This window comes from Mus pahari, chromosome 12, assembly GCF_900095145.1.
Source record: "Mus pahari chromosome 12, PAHARI_EIJ_v1.1, whole genome shotgun sequence".
Classification (NCBI taxonomy): domain Eukaryota; kingdom Metazoa; phylum Chordata; class Mammalia; order Rodentia; family Muridae; genus Mus; species Mus pahari.
In genome coordinates this window covers 86,705,762-86,715,889 of record NC_034601.1, presented here as the reverse complement: position 1 = coordinate 86,715,889, position 10,128 = coordinate 86,705,762, and positions in this window count along the sequence as shown.

Sequence of the window (10,128 nt, the reverse complement as noted above, 5' to 3'; positions counted from 1 at the left end):
AGGAGGAGGAGGAGGAGGAGGAGGAGGAGGAGGAGGAGGAATTCTAAAACCAGCAAAAGCCAGTGGAATCAGCACTCAGTTTATGAGGGCAATTATGTTTTGGAATGCTAGCTGCAAGCCCCGGGGGTGACCAGTCCCTACAATTCACATGGGAGACCATTGACATGATTAAGAGCTTACAAACCTGAATACTAGCTTGTTAAGAAAAGCAGGGAGCTCCTTCCCCCAAATGAAAACAGTTTGGTGACTCAGTTTCCCAGAAATTCCTGCAATAGTGTCAGGGACAAGAAAGTCAGAAGGGGGGGGGATTCATGTGGGCTTTCCAGCTTCTGCCTGTTCAAGGTCCAAGGTCCTCAGAGCTGGGTCCCTGGGAACCCCTCAACACGAATCCACTCTTGGCGAGGAAAGCCACTGACCTGTGCATTTTTAGTCCAGGACCCGAAGTCTAGACAACTCCCTGCTTTGGACGACACATTGCTGTTCATGAGGGCCTCTTGCTTGCTCTCTCTGGCTTCTGGAGGAGGTCACTGCCTTTGTTTCCTTCCTTCCACTCAGACCTGGCCCCAGCCTGGTGTCCTTGTTGCTCTCCGAATCAGGTTTGGCTCCGTCCCACCTTTGAAAGTTAGTCACTGTAATAACCACCTGGCTATGTTGGACCACACGGGGTTCCTTCCAGTCTATCTGTTGATCTGTGGCAGGGCTGATATGTAAAATACCTGGCCACATAGATCTACCTTAGTTCACTGCTGTTGTGTGACAAAACTTTTCCTGGGGAGATGCCACACACCTGTCTACTCACCCCAGATAGGGAACCCATGGCAGACCAAAGTGCAGATATCACCGAAGTCCACTTTGGGGAACCAACGGCCTTTGTCGGGGTGACTTACAGGAATGTGGGTGAGGGGTTACTTACAGGAACAGAAATGACTCAAAGGCAGCTGCCTCAACCAAAGCCCACCCTAACATGGATTCATCTCACAAAGCCGGGAACCTGGAGCGCACTGCACAGCCTGCAGGCAGCTCAGCAGGTTGGACAGTGAGTGTTCTTTCCAGGTGTCTCAGTGGATCTAAACCTCTTCCAGGTGGCTCAGCTGGTTTCTGTTTCTTCTAGGCAGCTGCTCTGGTCTGAGCCTTCTTTGCAGCTGTTCTCTGAGAGTCATCCTTGCAGCTTAGCTAGCTCGAAAATAATGAATGTATAAAGTAGAAATAAAAATGTACATGTAAATATATAAAATATGACAAAATTAAATAAAATATGAATTTTAAAGAGCGCCCAGCTTTTATTATTTATGTTAGCAGAGTGGGAGGATGTGGGATAGTGAATTTGGTCGGTTTCAGGGACTTCCAGGGGCTGTCTTAAAGGAAGTGTCCCTTCAGGATGGAATGTTTCAGTCACAGAAGAAACTGTTCCACGGTTCTACTTCTTATCCCAGCTCTTACATTTTGGGGGATACCTTTTTGACTATTTTATTGGGCTTTTATATCTATCACCCTTCTCTACCCCAAGCCCTCCCAATTCCCAACACTAGGTAGAGGACCAAGGGGGCTTAGATTTCTTTAGGCTACTTCCTGCTGATTAGGGGCATAGTTTCTCGGGGCAAGTCCAATCTTTGTAGTCAGGATATCTCCAGCTTCTCCTCCTCCTCCTCCTCCTCCTCCTCCTCCTCCTCCTCNCTCCTCTTCCTCCTCTTCTTCTTCCTCCTCCTCTTCCTCCTCTTCTTCTTCCTCCTCCTCCTCTTCCTCCTCCTCTTCCTCCTCCTCCTCCTCTTCCTCCTTTTCTTCCTCATCCTCCTCATCCTCCTCCTCCTCCTCCTCGTCCTCCTCCTCTCCTCCTTCTCCTCCCCTTCTTGTCTTTTTGCTGATGACCACTTGACCAACCACAACAACAGCAACCAGGAGCAGCAGTAGGCCAGCATCTGGCCCAGGCCTTCTTGGGGGTTCTCCCATTGATACCTCCCCCAAAGTCCCCAGAATTAAACTGTCTGCAGCTAGGCAAAAATCACGCCTCTCCTAGAGCATGAGGCAATCATAGTGTTGGGTTTGGGGTGGAAGCTGAGAAAACTCACTCCAGATATGGAAGCTTAAAACTGAAAGCTTTACTTTCTGAAATGCTCAGGGATGTGGCCAGTTCAGGATCGGAACTGCATCCCTGAAGGGAGATGGTACAACATTTTTAAAGGATAGGAGCAGGAGGTGAGGGGGAAACTAGGGGGAGCTGTGGTGGTGTCCAATTGTATTTGGGCATTATGGGCTAAGCAAGGGAGTACCCATTGGAGACTAAGCCACATCCAGAGCAGCTGGCTTTCAGGGTCCTTAATTCATTCTCCTAGACATTAGGTCCAGAGCTCAACGCCCTTAACTCATCATCCTAGACATTAGATCCAGAGCTCAGAGTGATAAAGGGACAAAGGAGGTGGTCACTTGCATGTGGTTAATTAGGGCACAACAGCCAATTCATTGCGTATTTTTATAACTTAGACACCTTGGTCTAAACAACAGCAATTTCTATATTCCTTACCGGTCAACAGACAATTAGGGAAACGTTTGGAGATGTGGGATAGGAGTTCCTTTCCAGGCCTGGGAACATGAACTTGTTTCACCCTGGCAGCAACATATTGAAGTTTTCCTTGAGAGGGCTGGACTCGGACAACTGTTTACCACAGAAGCTGCTCGGCTACTGGGAAGTCCTCAGCTCCCCTCAGGCAGTCGGACCTTGAATTCAGTTTCTCCTTATGATTAAATGGAGTCTGAAAATGAAACGGTAGTATCTAGAATAGATTTCTTTTGCTTGTTTCCAGCAATAGTTAGCAGCTGTGGACAAACCGAAGCAGCCCCATATCCCACACCCGGGATTAAAACATAGCCACATAACATGACTGGGTTTTTAGAGAAACCAAAATTCTCTCTACATAATTCTTTCTGCCTCCTCTTCCTCAATGATCCCTGAGCCTCTAGGTGACTGAGGATGCCCACCTAAGGGTAAGGAAGAGCCACCGTGCAGCAGTAACAGCCACTTGCTCTCAGCATCGTCACCAGTGGTTATGAGTTGAGACTGACGACAGTGATCTATGGGTGTAGACAGACAGACTGCCTGTGGGCAGTTAGACAGACACATCACACCCATCTAGTAAAACCATAGAGGTCGCTTCCCCATGGGGACCTATGACCTCCCAGCTGCGGGTTTTTGTTACAGCTTACAGGACCAGATGTGAGTTCCCTCCTGTGGAGCCGGAACGCCTTACCTGTGACAGCCCGGCCACGATTGCATAGGCAGGCACATCCTGCCTAGCATAACTGTATTTCAGCATGGGTCCATAGCTAAGCAGGAATGTTGGCTTTCTCCACCTGCAGGGCCCCCCTCTGATAACACACAAGCCAGTTAGCAGGGTGGGTATTTCCTGGTTACTCCCAGCTTAATTTCTCATTCGTTAAAACATGCACATGAGCGGTCTGAGCAGGGCTTACTGTCTAGGCCTGCTACACAACCAACAGTATATGATAGCAATGGCCTTAATGATCCTGGCAGCTGTGGGGAGTTCCCTGGCCAACAGTTCATAGGAGGTGGCACATTCCTTGCACTGGGGTTTTCTTTCAATAACCTCATGATCTCTGGGACTGTCCTTTTCCACTCATGAAGGGTACCTTTCTAGTTTAAACCCTTTACATATTACTTTAACCCATTTTTTTTCCTTTCAATTCACCCAGCGCCGGTAGGGTTGTAAGGTAGGTGATAGTGCCAGTGTACTGGCTTGTCTCTCCAAACCTGCAAAACGCTTAGAGGTTATTGTTATCAAAAACCTTTCCAGATGATGGGCAGGAAAACATCCTGAATCACCACCCCATAACCAATAGCCAGCGGGGTCCCATCTGTTCTCAACAGGCATCAGGGGACCCCAGCAGTTCACAATTAAGAAGACACTTGCACTGGCTGGTTTTGTGTGTCAGCATGACACAGGTGGACTTATCACAGAGAAAGGAGCTTCTGTTGGGGAAGTGCCTCCATGAGATCCAACTGTGGGGCATTTTCTCAATTAGTGATCAAGGGGGGAGGTCCCCTTGTGGGTAGTGCCATCCCTGGGTTGGTAGTCTTAGGTTCTATAAGAAAGCAAGCTGTTCAAGTCAGGGGAAGCAAGACAGTAAGTAACATCCCTCCATGGCTTCTGCATCAGCTCCTGCTTCTTGACCTGCTTCAGTTCCAGCCCTGACTTCCGTGGTGATGAACAGCAATGTGGAAGTGTAAGCCGAATAAACCCTTTCCTCCCCAACTTGCTTCTTGGTCATGATGTTTTGTGCAGGAATAGAAACCCTGACCAAGACAATACTAAAGTCACAGATAAGCAAGGTCTAATGCAGCACGGAAAGGTTCCATCCATTTGTATCCGTAAGTTACTCAGCTCCCTGTGACCCTCAGTCATGCTCCCTGAGCCATTTCATTTCCGTATCCTGGAGCTCTTCCACAGAGCCTTCCTCCTCCTCTTCTTTGATGCTTAGTGAGCCTGACTTAATCTGTTCAGCCCTACTCAGGGCCAAAGGGAAATGTGGTCTTGCTCTCTCTCCCCTGCTGTGCCTGATGGCTCCTCAGACCAGACGGGCACTTTGGATGTACCTGTAGCCATTATCTTCCCATACATCATACCTGGCTATTGGAGTAGTTCCTGGCTGGGCAAACCACCTCTGCCCCTAGCAGAACCTTCTGCCCCTAGCAGAACCTTCGTTGGAGGGAAATGTACCCTTTTCAGTGAGTGGGGAAAATTACCCAGCCTGGACAGGCTTGGTTGTCTTCGCCTGTTCACTGGTTAGGGTTTAGGGTTTAGGGTTTAGGGGTTAGGGGTTAGGGGTTAGGGGTTAGGGTTAGGGTTGGGTTCGGGCTCATGGGTATCTTCTGTGAACAGCTCTTCAGTCCTTAAGCTGTCAGAAACCCCTTAGCACACAGTCAGGCTTTCTTTCTCTCTCTGTGTGTGTTTCCTTAGGAACTCCAGCGAGACACAAATCCTGCCACCATTATTTTAAGAAATACAGCCCTCCTCCTCCGCTTTGCCTTTCCTTTTCAGTTGTCTTTCTTGACCTTTGTCTCTTTTTACTTTACAGATGCTCTTTGCATCCTTGTCTAAGTCACTGAGATCTGTCAAAACCTTTCCTGCGTTTTGAAGACCTTGCCCCGCCAACAGGCTCAGCAAAGCCACTGAAGTGCCACACCAGGCTTGAGGCTCCTAGTGGGTCAGTCTCTGAATTCCTCTGTGAACAGAATTCCATCTGGACCAGGGAGCTGGGGCTCCAACACAGCCCCTTATCCCCAGTTCCCTAGTGAAGATAACCTAGTGGCTCTCATAAGCTAATCCATCAGGGATGGGAGGTTATAGTACTCAGTGTTCCTGTGCCCCCAGGGGTCAGACTGCTCCCACACCCCACAGCCTCACAGGCCAGGGCGGGACAGGCTCTTCCACTGCCCACTGTTTCCAGAAGTTCAAATGCTGAGTATTTCCAGATCACACTAGTTTCTTGCACCAAACTATGGTTAATGCCCCCATCTCCACGTTGGTTTTTAGATTTTCCCTCTTTTTCTGCTAAAAATCAGACTTGAGGAGAATCTTCTATTGCATTTACCATCTTCTCCTCTTCCCCTCTCTCCGAATCTTCCCATGGGTTCCCAGTTCTTAGGTCCCAGGAAGGGATTTTGAATTCTGGTCCCCAAACTGTAAGAAGCTAATATCTTCATCTCTCCTTCTCATTTATCTAACTCACCTGCCAGAAGGTGAAGAGGAGAAGATGGTAAATGCAATAGAAGATTCTCCTCAAGTCTGATCTTTAGCAGAAAAAGAGGGAAAATCTAAAAACCAACGTGCAGATGGGGGCATTAACCATAGTTTGGATAGAGGATGCTGGTGCCCATTTCCCTTTTTCAATGCAATGGCTTCTTCACACGAACAGACTCCTGCTCAGCCACCATCTTGGCCTCCTGTGTGCTTCTAGCTGCACACAACAGTGGACAGGCAACCTCTGCCCCTACAGCTGACAATCTCATCCTTATGCAGTGGACAGGCAACCTCAAAGACGGCCATGTTTCCTCTAAACCTTTTTAACTGTTCTCAGGGCATCTCCATGTTCCTGTGGTAGACCCCAGTCATCAAGCAGGCATGACACCCTATGTAACATAGATGAAGATCGTCATCCTGAGATTTCTCCCACAGACACTCCTGATGATGACTTGGCCATAGTTACTCATCTCACTACCCAGGACAAGAGCCATGCAACCACAGTCACGCACACCATACGGGAAAGGACAGCTCGTTGGGAATTTCCTCCTGGGAAGCTATGTGCTCAGGCTTCTCAGCCTCAGTTGCATGCCTTGCTGCCTCCCCACCACGTACTCACTGCTCCCCAAATTCGTCTTCAGGTGCCAACTGTACTGTGTAAAACAAAAATTTCCTGGGGGGCGGGGACTCAAGACACATTTCTACCTACTCTAGATAGGGTTCCCATGACGGACCAAAGCTATCACTGAAGTGGTACACAGAGAAGGGGCTTCTGCCCACGGGGTGACCCCAGCATGCAGCATTTGAGGTGAAACGCTCCCCATTGGCTTGTGTTCCTCAAGGTCAGAGAACCTTGCTTTCTGAGAGAGTGGGGGTCTTATGGAGGCGACTGGGGGTGGGTTCAAAGTGTGAAGAGTAAGGTGCTGAATCGGGAGCTGTCTGAGCAGCTTTGTGTACTTCCTGTTTGCTCACTAAGATGTGAGCTGCTCCCGTGTAGTGCTCCGGTCACTCTGGAGCCTGCTGCCTCTGAGTCTCCTCCACCATGATGAACTGTAGCCCCTCATGAGCTGACATAACCCCTTCTTCTATGTTGCTTTTCGTTATGTAATTGGTCATAGCTACCGGAAATGTAACTAAGACCAGCCATCTGCTGGCTCTCCAGGCTCCAGGATTCATCCTAAATTTCTTTGCTCACCGCCTAACCATCCCTTAGTCCTCTGGGCTTATTTCTATCACAAACCACAGGCTAGCTGGACCATCCTCTCACCACCGTCTCCTGCTGTCCTCTGGTCACCACCATCACCGGGATGGATCACTCAGAAGCCAGGCCATGCTCCGATTCCCCTCACCTAGCAGCCAACCTTATCATGGGTAAATCCCATGAGGTCACCATTTCTTCTGAATCCCAAGCAAAGGATAGGATTACATTCTCTTGGTAGCCACAACCCAGCCCCAGTCCCACCTCCTAGGCTGATATGCAGCCTACCAGCCCACCCCCCAACCCCAGCACCCAGCCCATTCTTATGCCCACTGTCCTGGAACAGCCAGTGTTGTTGCTCCTGGGCCTTTGTTCCTAGGGCGCCTCGGAATTCCCCGGCCCCCATGGCTGTGAGTCTGCCTGTTTCATAATTCAAACCCAATGGCACAGAATGCTTTTCTGACCCTGCTGTTGTGGGCCCTCAGCCTCCTGACCCTAGGTCATCTGCTAACGCCCAGCCTGGCTTGTCACTTTGAAAGTCTCCTTGTTAGTATTCTGTTAATCTTATTATCTTTGTCCCCATATACTAACAAAAGCTCAGGGAGGGCAGAGCCCTGGCGTGTTCCTTACGGTGTTCCAGTACTTTCTACGGGCGCCTGGGACCTCTAGGTGCTTCTGGACACGCCTACATCTCGTCAATGATTAAAGGATGAATGGGGAGAGCCAGGTTTGTCTGCAGCACTGTCCCACTTACCCCAGATCTTTATGACTCTCTTCTTATCCAACTAACCACTCAGGGTCGCCTTTAACCCTGATCAGAGTCATTCACCAATGACTAACGTAAAGCCAGAGAGTATGTTACGAGGACTCTCCCTCTGGGCGACAGCTGCTAGGGGCCATTAGCTCCTTCTGTGACCTTGCCTGTGAAGATAAACGACTATGTGCCACACATCTGGCCACAGATTCTATGGGTCTGGCTTCTCAGCCTTCTCAGCGTCACCGAGAGGCCTCCAGGCTACCCTGACACAAACTGTTTTCATTAGTTCCAAGGACCTGAGGAAGCCATGCATCCTCCTGCAATGGCTGACTAAGGCGTACGAACTCCTTCCTAGAGTCATGTTGCAGACCCTAGTGGCCTCTGTCTCATGGGCTGTCATAGCTGAGGATGCCCTCAGGAGAACTTCATGCCACAAATCAACACAGAGCCGCTGGACAGAAGAAGGGTGTTTCTGAGGGCCTTGTTACTGACTGAGTCTTCCTCTCACTGAAGATACAGCAAAGGAGGTGGGGGGAGTGAGGCATGGGGCAGGGACAGGGAGTGTGGGGGGAAGGAGTGTGGGGGATGGAGTGTGGGGGGCTGGAGGGTAGGTCTGTAATCCTGGTACTCTGAGGCAGAAAGAGATCATATGAGTTTCAGGCCACTGTGAGCTACAGAGTGAGACTGTCTGAAAACAACAAAAATACAATCAAAACAAGTGATCCGATGCTCACAGAAAAACCACACTTACAAATAGCATGTCTGTCCAAGTGCCCAGGAGCACTGGGCACCGGTGAGATAGAAATTCAGTGTTCTGTCCATGACTCCTCCGGACAGTGGCCCAAGGTGTCTCCATGATTCTTCGATGTCGTCTTTTCCTGCTTAGCTCCCACACGCCTGAATAAGAAGAGAAGCTGAGGCATGCGTCTCTGAAGGGCAGTGATTCAAAAAGTAGGTGGCAATTACTTGGGATTCCGTTGTGCGACTTCATGTAGCTGCAAGGGAGACTGGGAAACGTATTCTCGCTGGGTGAGTCTGTTTCTCGGAGAATATCTGAAGACATGACTCAGTGGGTAAGAGCACTAGCTGCTCCTGCAGAAGCCCTGGGGTCACATCTCAGCACCCACATGACAGCTCACACCACTCATGATTCCAACTCCAGGTGGTCTCACACCCTCTTCTGGACTCCTCGGGCACCGTGCACACACATAAATGCAGGGAGACCACTCATACGCATAAAGCACAATAAACAGATCTACACATTTTTTAAAATGTGAGTACTCCGGATAGGATACTGATGACAGACCAAAGAGCAGTTCTGCCCATGGCTAGCTTTGTGAGCCAATGCGATGGTGATTTAGGCTCCTTTCAGGGCCAGGTTAGTGGGTGGTGGGTGCAGGCTGACTCGGAAGCAGCTGCATCTCTGAAAGTCCAGCACAGGTGAAGGGTGCGTCCCAGAGCTCCCCATGGGATGTGCATACAGTGGGGTGCATGGACACCTTCCAGTTGTTCCTTATAAAATTTTGTGAGTCTTGTAACTTTTCAGGAACTCTGCTTCTGTTTTGTGTTTTTACTGTGTAGCCCAGGCTGGCCTCCAACTTTTAGTCCTTCTGCTTATGCATCCCACATGCTGGCCTTGTGTGTGTGTGTGTGTGTGTGTGTGTGTGTGTGTGTCTGTGTGTCTGTGTGTCTGTGTGTCTGTGTGTCTGTGTGTCTGTGTGTGTAAGTATGAGTAAAAAGCAAGTTTGGAGGAAGAAATAAAAGATGAGACTTTCAATGACCCAAACAGCTAGAGCAAACTTTATTTAATGGAAGAGGTGGAGTGTCAAGATCTGGCCACGCTGAGATCAGGACACAGAATGCAGAAGCATGGCGACCAGTGTTCAGGAAAGGCACACATGAGTGCTTCAGACTGAGGTCCTCATAGCTAAGGGTAAGGAATCAGAATGGGGAAGTTAACTGTTTTCCCCAGACAGGCACAGGTCAAGCATCGGGTGTCTGGGCACTGGGACAGCCACTTTGCTTCTAGGATCCTTGAAGAGATGTTTTCTGGGGACTGTGAGCTCAGTTTGGGGCCTAGGGGCGGCGTTTGGGGGAATATTCCTTTACTGTGACCTTTAGTGCACATGTGCTTCCTCTAGAACGCTCCACCTTGCTCCTTTTGAGACCGTGGCTTGCAGAGTTCCCTGTTTTTTCAGGTAGAGTGAGGGCTTCCTCCTATCTTTACCAGCACTGGCATTGAGGGCACACATGGCTTCTGCATGGTTGCTGGGAATCCAAACTCAGGCCCGTGTGTTTGTATAGCAAGCACAGTTATTGAGCCATTTTGTTTCCATGGCTACATTCTCAACTGTGTTTTAAAAATCTGCAGGAGCTCTGGTGTGTGTGTGTGTGTGTGTGTGTGTGTGTGTGTGTGTGTG